Source organism: Sturnira hondurensis, unplaced genomic scaffold (assembly GCF_014824575.4).
Source record: "Sturnira hondurensis isolate 20B ecotype Veracruz unplaced genomic scaffold, ASM1482457v3 Scaffold0008992, whole genome shotgun sequence".
Classification (NCBI taxonomy): Eukaryota; Metazoa; Chordata; class Mammalia; order Chiroptera; family Phyllostomidae; genus Sturnira; species Sturnira hondurensis.
In genome coordinates, this window is record NW_028081623.1 from 4,094,174 (window position 1) to 4,107,581 (window position 13,408).

The window sequence follows — 13,408 nt, forward strand, 5'->3', positions numbered from 1 at the left end:
GGCCATGTAAGAGATAATGAAGGGTCTACTTTAAGAAAAGGAAAAACAAGAGAGAGAGAGAGAGGAACACAGGTATGAAAAAATGGGAAGAATAAGTACCTTTCAATAATTACCTTAAACATAAACAGATTAAATACTCCAATCAAAAAATATAGAATAACTGAATAAATAGAAATCATGACCCACCCACATGCTGCCTACAAGACACCCACTTCAGAACAAAAGACCTACACAGACTGAAAGTAAAGGGCTAGAAATAAATATTCCAAACAAATTGACAAGAAAAAAAAAAACATCATATCAGACAAAACAGACTTCAAAACAAGGGCAACAGCAAGAGATCCAGAAGGTCACTTCATAATTCTCAAAGGAAGAATACATCAAGAAAACATATCATATTTTTTCAGACTATAAGACGCTTTGCCTCCACCCCCCACACACAGAAATTCGGGAGAAATAATGGTTGTTAATGCTGCTGTTGAGTTCTGTTTATATTTAAATTGGTGAAATATTGTATTATTTATATTATTAAATATTATACCATATTTTTTGTTTCAAAAAATTTTTCCTATTTTCCTCCTCTAAAACCTAAGTGCATCTTATGGTAAAAAAATATGGTAAATATTGTAAATATGTATGCACCCGACACACGAGCACCCAAATACATAAAGAAAATCTTGGAGGATTTCAAGAAAGATATTGACAGCAACACAATTATAGTAGAAATTTTAACCCCCCACTGTCAAAAATGGATAAATCTTCCAAGCAAAATATCAACAAAGATATTGCAGCATTGAATAATGTCCTAAATCAGTTAAATGGACTTAACTGATATATATAGAAGCCTTCATTTCAAAGAAGCAAAATATACATTCTTTTCAAATGCACATGCAATATTTTCAAAGATAGACCACATTACAGGACACAAAACAAGGCTCAACATATTCAAGAAAACTGAAATCATATTAAGCATTTTCTCTAACCACAAGGGACTGAAACTAGAAACCAACCTAAAGGAAAAAAACTCAAAAACACTCAAATTCATGGAGACTGAATACCATGCTATTAAACAATGAAAGGGTCAAGAATCAGATTAAGGAAGAAATCAAAAAGTTTCTGTAAACAAATGAAAATGAACTCACAACAATTTGAAACTTATGGGACACAGTGAAGGCAGTCCTCAGAGGGAAGTTCAGGCCTACCAAAAGCAACAGAAACATTTCAAATAATCACCCTAACCCTACACCTACAAGAACTCGAGGAACAACAAAGAAAGGAAATAACCAAGATCAGAAGACAATTAAAAAAGATAGAGACCAAAAACACAATTCTAACAATCAATAAACCCAGGAGCTGGTTCTCTGAAAGATAAGCAAAATCAACAAGCCTTTAAGCATACTCATCAAGAAAAAAGAAAAAAACCCAAATAAACACAATCAGAAATGAAAGAGGAAAGATTACAACTGATACCACAGAAATACAAAGAATTGTAAGAAATTACTACAAAAAGAACAGGCTGACAGGGACCAGACAGGGCAGGGTAAGGAATTTCAGGGGAAAAAGGGAAGGATTTACAGGAAGAAGTATAAAGGACACATGGACAAAAACTACGGGGGGTGGAAATGGGAGGGAGGTGGGGAGCACTCGGGGGTGGGGAGGGGCTGGGATGGAAGTAAAAGACAGAAAACTGTACTTGAACAATAATTAAATAACTTTTTAAAAAATAAATAAATAAATGAAATGAGATAGAAAAAAAGAAATTACTACAAAGAACTATATGCCAAGAAATTTGAAAACCTAGGCAAAATGGACAAATAGCTAGAAAAATATAATATTCCAAAAATGAATGAAGGAGCAGAAAGCCTGAACAGACCACTAACTGCCCATGAAATTGAAGCAGTAATAAAAAAACTCCCAACACACAAAAGCCCTGGACCAGACAGTTTCACTGGAGAAACTAACTGTACAGGAGAAAATGGAGACAACTGTACTTAAACAACAATTTAAAAATAAGAAAAAAGAAAAAGAAATGACTGATAAATAACATATAGAAAAATTAGCAAAAATTATACAGATAATTCACAGAAATATAAATTCCCAATAACACATGAAAAATGTTTTTTCAGGTTAATGTTGTTTAAAGGTTAATTTTCAGCAACCTAAAATGTCTAGGAGGGAAAGAAGAGCAAAACTGCTTCAAGAAAACAAGCACTAGTAAGAGGGTTCTTATAGAAACAAAGAAACACAGATACTTGAAAATCTATTCAGTGACAAAGGTCTGGTACTGAAATACCTGTGATGGAACAATAGATGATACGAGGAGCAATCTTGTCTATATCTTCGTATCCAAAGCCCATTGCAGACAATTTGCCAGGGACACAGTTTTCCACGAATACATCACAAACAGCTGCAAGCTGAAGGAAGAGTTGAATATGAATAAGGCTTCTTTAAAAACTTCTAAACATTCAATAAGTCTCCACATTTTAAATTTTCATTTCAGTAAACAAAATTGATCCTCATCTTGTAATAGTACTGAAAATCACATAAAAAGTAGAATTACAAATTAGAGTTAGATCAACATAAGAATCTGCTCAACTGCTAGAAGTATTATTGCCAATAATGGCTATTAAAATTTTCAGTAGATACTATGATATTAAATGGATTCTGCTTATGTTAAATATAAAAACTATCTGGGCTACATGGTCCAAATACATTTTTCAGAACTTTAGATAGAAAAATTAGAGATGAGACCCAAGGTGGCAGAGGAGTAAGTGGAAGCAACACTAACCTCCTCCTAGAGACCAAACTATAATTACAACTAAATTATAGAAAGCTCATGCTGAATAACCAACTGAACACTAGCTGGAGAAAATCCTTATGACCACAGACAGACCAAACAAGCCACAACACCAAAATGTGACTAGTAGGGAGTGTAGAGGAGGTGCAAGAGAGCTGGCTAGGCTCCCATGGGTGGCAGCCATAGTCCTGATGGATATTCCATCAGCCAAGAGGTTCCCCCTGAAAAGGGTGTGGTCTAAAACTCCAGCTGGGTCCCCCAGCCTACAGCACCAGAACTAGTGAGAGAACCAAAATAATTTATGGCTGTGAAAAGCAGCCCGGTCTCTGCCCATGAGAAATAAACAGGTGAAGATGTTTATTACAGAGCCTCTTAAAGGACCAACAAAATTCCATTTTTAGACATTCACCCTAGGCTCCATCAGAGAGAGGGCAAAGTGTGGTAAAGACATATGAGAAGAGTGTGGGGCTGGTGGCCCTGGGGAGAACTGAAGGAACAGCCACTAAGATCCCTGTGCTGAGTCATTCCCCATACTGCAGGAGCCATTTTTCTCAGACAAAGCACTCCCCTCCAAGGGACATCTGCCAGAGAAGAGCAACAGCCCCACCCACAGAAATTACTCTGCTCCACCCTGTGGCACTAAAGTCCTGCTAAAGAAGTACATCTGAAGACTTTCACTCTTTAAGTCTAACAGAAGGACTGCAGGCAGAGGAAAATCTCTGGAAAATCTGATACTTTAGCTAATCCTCCCCTGGGCTCAGTGCTAATTAAAGCTGGCCTTGGTACACAGTCTAGTTCTTTCTGCACACAAACAGGTATAGCAGAAAGAGCCACATGCATTAGATCACTGAAAGCTCAAACTGGTTGCCCAGGGCCAGTCACAGGCAGTATTTGACATATGTCTGAATCACAGTCTTTGCAGGACTACCTAATAAATAGAAACAAACACAAAAGGGCAACTAAAATGTGAAAACAAAGAAACAGCCCCCAATGGAAAAACAAGAGAATTCTAAACAAGAAGAACTAGATAAAAAGTAGGCAAGCAATTTTTGAATACAGAGTTCAGAGTAATGATTAGGATACTCAACAGCATGAAAAAAGACATAGAAACCATTAAAAAAGGACCACTCAAAAATAAATCATGCAAGATTTGAAATAAATAATGAACTGGAAAGAATACACACAGGGTGAGATGAAGGAGAGGATTAGATCAGTGATTTGGAAGACAAGGTATTATGAAACGCTCTGACTAGTTTCAGGAATTGTAACTCTACTCCCTGTGGCTAAGAATGAGCAAGTGACCTCTGGAATGTGAGCCACAGGAGACAAAGCTTGTCTCTGGTAGCAAATGCTCCCTCAGTTTCCTCCCTGCCCCCAAAGCGTGGTCGGAAGTCCATGACGGTTAAGACCCCTCACAGCAGGGGGCAACCTAAGCCAGACTCGATGATTTGGGAAGCCATCAGGGAAGGTCTCAGGGGTGCTGCAACAAAGAGTGAGCAACAGACCCTTGCCCCCTGGCTATGTGTCATAGCCCAAGTCCCCGTGTCCTCTGGGAGAAGCACTTCCTGGCTCGAATCCCCTCAAGCCTGAATACCTGATGGGGAGGGGTGCAGCTCCTTGCCTTGCCAGAGCATGTCCAGGTAAAATTTGACATCACAAAGAATTCCTGAAAAACCTGTGAAATCTGCTCTGCTAAGAGTGCTTTCATTCATAAGTTAAGGGTCTGAGCAGGAAACCCTAAAAGTTTCTGCAAAAGTCCCTTCCGGACAGACTCTGATTCAGACTAAGCCCTCAGATTTCTTTGAAATGTTATCTACTGTTTGATCCTTGCCACCTTGTATTCTTGTGTATTACAACTCAAAAACAGCCCCTGGAGAAAGGGGCTCAAGGCCTTTGTTTCCTCTGAGAAACTGGCCACCTCTCCCCCTAAGCAGATCATGTCTTGTTTACTTTCATCCGTGGCGGATGGGGGGACTTGCAGGAAAAGTCACCCCCACAGGCAAGATCCAAGAAGAATGAAAAGGAAGTCTCAGCAATTATTTATTTTGATCAGAATTTATTTTGATCAGAATTATACATGTAGGCCTAGAATACTCAAATGCCTTAGTAATAAGAACTATGATTACCACCTAACACTGCCCCACTAATAACTCCAACTGAAACTATAAATTAGTTCTTCAATCAAATCTGAAACCTTTACTATTCAAGATAAAATATCAGAATACCCTGAAATACAAGCACAGAAGTAGAACTGTGAACACTGAAGATGAAACTGAGAAACAAAACAGAAAGAGAAGAATTAAGGAAAGAAAATGCTCTTAGATTAATAACAACAATAATAATAACTACTGAGAAGATAAAAGGAAGGGCCTGAGAATAAAGACAATGGGAGTAGGGTCAAGGTGAGAGTAACCACTGCAGAAAAACAGGGCAGGAATACAATATTAAAGAAAAATTTAGAAAAATCATACAGCCCTGGATGGTGTGGCTTAGTGGACTGAGCACTGACCTGCAAACCAAAGGGTCGCTGGTTCGATTACCAGTCAGGGCACATGCCTGGGTTGTGGGCCAGATCCCCAATACATGATGCATGAGAGGCAACCACACATTGATGTTTCTCTCTTTCTATTTCTCCCTCCGTTCCCCTCTGTCTAAAAATAAATAAAATATTTAAAATTAATTAATTAATTAACTTTTAAAATGTCAAACAAAGTTTCACCTGAAAAAAAAAAACCTAGGAGTGTGCAAGTATCTATCTGTCTGCACTGGCATTTGGAGGTAGGCAATCTGGGCTTTCCTGGAACAGTCACCACCACTGCTGACTGGTCTGGTGTTTCTGGTTATACAGGTCTGGAAGTCAAGCAATTTGGTAAAATTTACAAAACTCTACTTGGAAAGAAGTCCACAGTGCTATTGCACCCCTCCATGCCATGTGGGGCCATGCATCCCTCTGTCAGGAACCAGGGTCCAGGGACTGTAGTTACTTGACAGACACAGGGCTCTCACCTCCCCCACCCCAGGCACTGCTGGAACAACAAGCCAGACAGAGTCTGACTAAGTAGGCTAAGGGTCTACCAAGGAGCAGAGAGCACCAGGGTGGTGAGAGGTTCCAGGGCTACACTGGCTGTGGAGTCCATGGAAGGAGCACAGCAGCAGGGGCCCACAGCTACAATTCACTGGAAGAAGCAGGTCAAGTGCTCTGCCATAGTCTCATGTTATCATTTTGCTGATGGACTATTAAGTCCATTCCCCCACCCATCAGGATGATATGAGACTTGAAAGATGATGATGCATACAGGATATATTCCAGTGATTGAACAGAAAGAGAAAACCATCAGTGTAAGAGGGAAACATTGATAGGTTGCCTCCTGTTTGTGCCTCCACTGAGGATCCAAACCACACCTAGAAGCCCTCTCAAGGTAGAGGAAGATCCTTCGTGACTTGGGACATTTACTGACACACACAGACTGGGACCCACTACACAGACTGAAAGTAAAGAGATGAGAAATAAAAATTCCATGCAAATGTACAAGAAAAAAATCCAGGACAGCAATGTTCACAATCAGACAAAGTAGACTTCAAAACAAAAGTGATGATGACAAAAAAAGTTACCACATAATATTTAAGAGTGTAGTCCAACAAGAGGCTATAACTCTTATAAATACATATGTACCCAAAGAAAGTACACCTAAATATAAAAAGAAAATCTTGGAGAGCTTTAAGGAAAAGATAGGCAGCAAATACAGTCATTGATGGGGATTTTAACATTCTACTGTCAACAATGGATAGATCTTCAAAATAAAATAAATCAACGAGAAGACTGCAGCATTGAACAACACTCTAAATGAAATGGACTTAATTCATATTTACAGAACATTTCACCCAGAAAAAAACAAAATATACACTCTTCTCAAATGCACGTGGAACATTTTCAAAGACAGACCACATGGTAGGATACAAAACAAGCCTTGCCCTAGCTGGTGTAGCTCAGTGGATTGAGCACAAGCCTGTGAAGCAAAGGGTCGCTAGTTCAATTACCAGTCAGGGCACACACCTGGGTTGCGGGCCGGGTCCCCAGTAGAAGATACATGACAGGCAACCACACATTAATGTTTCTCTCCTACTCTTTTTCCTTCCCTTCTGCTCTCTCTAAAAATAAATAAATAAAAAATTTTTAAAATCCTTAACAAATTCAAGAAAATTGAAGTGATATCAAGGATCTTCTCGAATCACAATGACTTAAAACTAGAAACCAGACTCAAGGAAAAAACTCCAAAACATACAAATACATGGAGACTGAATAACATGTTATTAAATAATGAATGGATAAACAATGATCAAGGAAGACATCAAAAAGTATCTGAAAACAAATTAAAATGAACACACAAAAACCCACAACCTACGGGACAACAAAGGCAGTCCTGAGAGGGAAGTTCATAGTAATACAGACCTATCTAAAGAAGAGAGAAAAACCGCAAATAAACAACCTAACACTACATCTAAAAGAACTAGAAAAAAAAAAGCCCAGAGAGAGAGAAGGGAGAAAATAATCAAGATCAGAGCAGGATTAAATGACACAGAGACTAACAAAATAATTCAAATTATCAATGAATCCAGGAGCTAGTACTTTGAAATGATAAACAAAACTGACAAACCATTAACCAGATTCATCGAAAAAAAACCAGAGAGGACTCAAATAAATAAAATCAGAAGTAAAAGAGAAGTAAAAACTGACACACAGAAATAAAGAATTATAAGGAATTACTATGAACAACTATAGGCCAAAAAATTGGTCAACCTGGGTACTAGATAAATTTCTAGAAACATGCAATCTTCTAAATCTAATCAAGAAGAAGCAGAAACCATGAATACACTGATAATAACTAGCAAAATTGAAGCAGTAATAAAAAATTCCAGGCACACAAAAGCCCAGGACCAGATGATTTCACAGGCAAATTTTACTGAACACTCAAAAAATAACTAACACCTATCCTTCTCAAACTATTCCAAAAAAGTTAAAAGGGAAGACTCCCGAACTCTTTTGATGAGGCAGGTATTATTCTAATCCCAAAACCAGGTAAAGACACAGCAAAGAAAGAAAATTACAGGCCAATATTGCTGATGAACATAGACACTAAAATCCTCAACAAAATACTTGCAAACCAGATCCAAAAATACATTTAAAAGATCATACGCCATGATCAAGTGGGATTTATCCCAAGGATGCAAAGATGGTACAATATTCTCAAACCAATAGATATGATACATCAAATAAAATGAAAGACAAAAATCACAGGATCATATCAACAGATGCAGCAAAAGTATTTGATAAAAGCCAGCACCTATTTCTGATAAAACATGCAGCAAGGTAGTAATAGAGGGAGCATACCTCAACATAATAAAAGCCATATACAAAAGATCTACTACCAACATCATACTCAATGGATAAAAACTAAAATAATTTCCCTTAAGATCAGGAACAAGACAAGGCTCTCTGCTTTCACCACTTGTATTCAATATAGTACTGGAAGTACTAGACACAGAGATCAGACAAGAAGGAGAAATAGAAGGTATACAAATTGGAAAGGAGGAAGCAAAACTGTCATTACTCGCAGAGGACACAATAGTGTACATAGAAAACCCTATAGTCTCCACTAAAAAACTACTAAACCTAATAAGTGAATTCGGCAAAGTGATGGCATACAAAGTCAATATTCAAAAATCGGTGGCATTTTTGTAGACCAATAATGCACTAACAACAGAAGAAACTAACTTGAAAATCCTGTTTACTATAGCAACCCCCAAAAAACAGTACCTAGAAATAAATTTAACCAAGGAGGTAAAACAGCTGCACTTGGAAAACTATAGAACACTGAAGAAAGAAATTAAGGAACATACAAATATAAGGAAGCATATACCATGTTCATGAATTGGAAGAATAACACCATTCAAATGTCCATAGCAATCTACCCCAAGCAATCTATAGATTCAACACAATTCTAATTAAAATACCAATGGCATACTTCACATATCCAGAACAAATATTGCAAAAATGTATATGGAACCAAAAAGAAGAACAAAGTTGGCAGGATCACAATATCTAATATCAAACTACACTACAAGACTATTATAATCAAAACAGTCTGGTACTGGCATAAAAACAAACACATAGATAAACAGAACAGAATAGAGAGGTCAGAAATAAACTCATGTATTTGTGGTCAATTAACATTTGATGAAGGGGACATGAGCATACAATGAAATAAAAACAGTGTCTTCAATAAATGGTATTGGGAGAACTAGACTGGTACAAGCAAAAAATGTGTAACTAGACCATGAATTTACACCACTCACCAGAATAAACTCAAAATAAATAAAAGACTTAAATATAAGTTGGAACACCATAAATCATACTGTAAAAAATAGGCAGGAAATTTTCAGATCTCACATAGCAATATTTTTTCCACTATATCTCCTAGGGAAAGGAAAACAAAATAAAAAATTAACAAATGGGACTACATCAAATTAAAAAGCTTCTGTGTGGATAAAGAAACCATCATCAAAATGAAAATGAACTGAATGTATAGAAGAACATATTTGCCAATGATATGTCAGAAAAGAGTTTAACCTCCAAAACATGTAAAAAACTCACACAACACCAGGAAGATATGCAATCCAATTTAAAAAAGGGGCAAAGCGCCTCAAAATAAACTTCTCCAAGGAGGACATACAGATGACCATAGACATATGAAAAGATGCCGAACATAGCTAGCCAGTAGGGAGATCCAAATGAAAACCACAATCAGTATCATCTCACACCTTCCAAAATGGATATCATTAATAAATCAACAAACATCAAGTGCTGGTGAGGTTATAAAGAAAGGGGAACCCTAGTGCACTATTGGTGGAAAGGCAGACTACTGCAGCCACTGAGGAAAACAGTATGGAGTTTCCTCAAAAAATTAAAAATAGAACTGCCTTTTGACCCAGTAATTCCACTGCTGGGAATATTCCCTAAGAATCCCAAAACACCAATTCAAAAGAATTTATACACCCATTTGTTCACAGCAGTGTTATTTACAATATTAAAGATTTGTAAACAGCCTAATTGCCCATCAGTAGATGAGTGGATCAAAAAACTGTGGTGCATGCTCATGGATTGGAAGAATTAACATCATCACAATGTCCATACTACCCAAAGAAATTTATAGATTCAATGCAATCCCTATTAAAGTACCAATGACATATTTCATAGATACAAAACACACATTTCAAAAATTTATATGGAACCATAAATGACCCTGACTTGTAGCAATTTTGAGAAAGAAGAACAAAGTAGGAGGGATCACAATACCTGAAATCAAACTGTTTTACAAGGCCGCTGTAATCAAAACAACCTGGTACTGGCATAAGAAAAGACACATAGACCAATGGAACACAATAGAGACCCAGAAATAAACCCAACTCTCTATAGTCAATTAATATTTGACAAAGTGGGCAGAAGCACAAAATGGAGGAAAACTAGCCTCTTCAACAAATGGTGTTGGGAGATCAGGACAGCGACATGCAAAAAAATGAAACTTGATCACCAACTTATACCATACACAAAAATAAATTCAAGGTGGATAAAAGACTTAAATATAAGTTGTGACACCAGAACAGTCCTAGAGAACATTGGCAGGAAAATCTCAGACATTCCACACAGCAGCATCTTCACTGATATATCCCCTAAAGTAAGGGACATAAAGGAGAGAATAAACAAATGGGACCTCATCAAATTAAAAATCTTTTGCAGAGATAATGAAAACAGCATTAAAATGAAAAAAAGAACCAACTATATGAAAAAACACATTTGCCAATTATACCTCAGACAAGGGTTTGATCTCCAAAATATATAAAGAACTCACAAAACTCTACTCCAGGAAGACAAACAATCCAATTAAAAAGTGGGCAAAGGACCTGAACAGACACTTCTCCAAGGAGGACATACAAAGAGCCCAGAGACATATGAAAAGATGCTCAGCATCACTAACCATCAGAGAGATGCAAATTCAAACCACAATGAGATACCACTTCACACCAGTCAGAATGGACATCATAAACAAATCAACAAATAGGAAGTGTTAGAGAGGATGTGGAGAAAAAGGAACCCTAGTGCACTCTTGGTGGGAATGCAGACTGGTGCAGCCACTGTGGAAAACAGTATGGAATTTCCTCAGGAAACTAAATTTCCTCAGGAATTGCCTTTTGACCCAGCAATTCCACTGTTGCGATTGTATCAGAAGAACCCTGAAATACCAATCCAAAAAAATCTACGCACCCCAATGTTCATAGCAGCACAATTTACAATAGCCAAGTGCTGGAAGTAACCTAAGTGCTCATCAGGAAATGGATGGATCAAACTATGGTACATTTACAAAATGAAATACAATGGAGCAGAGAGAAAGAAGGAGCTCCTACTCTTTGCAACAGCATGGACGGAACTGGAGAGCATCATGCTAAGCGAAATAAGCCAGGCGGTAAGGGACAAATACCATATAATCTCATCTTTAACTGAAATCATCATCAAAAGAAAAAAGCAAAAAAAAATATAAGCAGAGACATAGAAATTAAGAACAATTTGACAGTAAACAGAGGGGAGGTTGGAGGGGATAATGAAGGGAAGGGTTTTCATGAACTACTATAAAGGACACAGGAACAAAACCAAGGGGAAGGATGGAAGCTAGGGAGGGAGGTGGGGAGTGGTTGGGGGAAATGCAGACACCTGTAGTTGAACAACAATAAAATAATTATTAAAAAATAGGACTTCTAGCGAAGATGGAGGCATAGGTGGAAACAGTGTACCTCCTTGCACAACCAAATTTAAGGACAACAAAGATTTAGAAACAAAAGTACAATTAAGACAGAAAATTGAACTGTACCAGAGTCCAACATCAACAAACTATTCATCCAGAATGGTAAAAGGGATGGAGTCAGCAGCCAGCAGAGAGGGGTCCTGGCAGGAAAAGGCGGTGGTTGGCAGACCCAGGCTCAGGGAAGAATTGAGCAAACCCAGTAAAGCGTGCAAGGTAATTGGCTGACCATGGACACACATTTGTGCGCAGATAAACCAAGCAAAAAATGGGCAGTGAGACAAACCACGCAAACCACGGCCTCAGTGACAGAAAATAAAGCCTAAAAGCAAGTCTTTTTTTATTAAAAAAACTTGTGGGGGTTGAGGTGCCAGGAGTGGCCGCCAGCCTCATAGGAGTTCTTTGGAGAGACTGAAAAGGTCCTAGAACGTACACAAGCCCACCCCCGCCAGGAACCAGCACCAGAAGGGCACAATCTGCTTGTAGGAAGCAGCAGAGGGGACCAAAATCCAAGAGAGCTCAGAACACACACCATTGCTCCCTCTCTGACCCCGCCCCCACATACAGCATCACAACCCATCAACATGGTTTGCCCTGCCCTGGTGAACACCTAAGACACCGCCCCTCAACAGGCACAACCTGACCAAAAATGGCTCAGAAGAATAAATCAAAGCCCTAGTGCCAACACTGTTAAGTGACCAATAGATAACCAACCTATCAGATGCACAGTTCAAAACACTGCTGATCAGGGTGCTCACAGAACTGATTGATTCTGGTCGCAAATTACATGAAAAAATGAAGACTACACTAAGTGAAATGAAGGAAAATGCACAGGGATCCAATAGTGATGGAATGAAAACTGGGACTCAAATCAATGGAGTGGACCAGAAGGAAGAAAGAAACAACCAAACAGAAAAGGTTGAAGAAACAATAAAATGAGGAGAGGCTTAGGAACCTCCAGGACAATTTTAAACATTCCAACATCCGAGTTATAGGGGTACCAGAAGGGGAAAAGAAACAGCCATGAGTGGAAAATATATTTGAACAAATAATAAGGGAGACCTTCCTCAGTCTGGCAAAGGAAATAGACTTCCAGAAAATCCAGGAAGTTCAGAGAGTCCCAAAGAGGTTGGACCCAAGAAGGAACACACCAAGGCACATCATAATTACATTAGCCAAGATTAAAATGAAGGAGAGAATCCTAGAAGCAGCAAGAGATAAGGGGACAGTCACCTACAAAGGTGTTCCCATCAGACTATCAGCTGATTTCTCAAAAGAGACCTTATAGGCAAGAAGGGCCTAGAAAGAAGTATTCCAAGTCATGAGAAGCAAGGACCTCCATCCAAGATAGCTCTATCCAGAAAAGCTTTCATTTAGAATGGAAGGGCAGATAAAACGCTTCTCAGATAAGGTCAAGTTCAAGGAGTTCATCATCACCAAGCCCTTAATATATGAAATGTTAAAGGGACTTATCTAAGAAAAAGAAGACAAAAATATGAACAGTGAAAGGACAGCAAACTCTCAGTTATTAACAACCACACCTAACACAAAAGCAAACTAAGCAGACAGCTAAAACAGGACCGGAGCCATGGAAATGGAGATTATGTGGAGAGTTAGCAACAGAGGAGTGGGAGGAGGAGGGGGGAGAAGGTACAAAGAATAAGCAGCATAGACGGTGGGGAGAAAATAGGTGGAGAGCAAGAGTAGTGTGGGAAATGTAGAAGCTAAAGAACTTATGACACATGGACATGAACTAAAG

The 13,408-nt window shown here is 38.4% G+C and overlaps 1 long non-coding RNA gene across 1 annotated transcript in view; it reads right to left on the minus strand.

Annotated features, from left to right (window-relative positions):
- LOC118994010 (uncharacterized) overlaps positions 1-13,408 on the minus strand; it is a 62,256-nt gene that overhangs the window by 18,994 nt on the left and 29,854 nt on the right. The window contains exon 4 of the long non-coding RNA XR_005067979.1: positions 2,294-2,414. This is a non-coding gene — a long non-coding RNA (uncharacterized LOC118994010). The remainder of the gene's footprint in view (positions 1-2,293; positions 2,415-13,408) is intronic.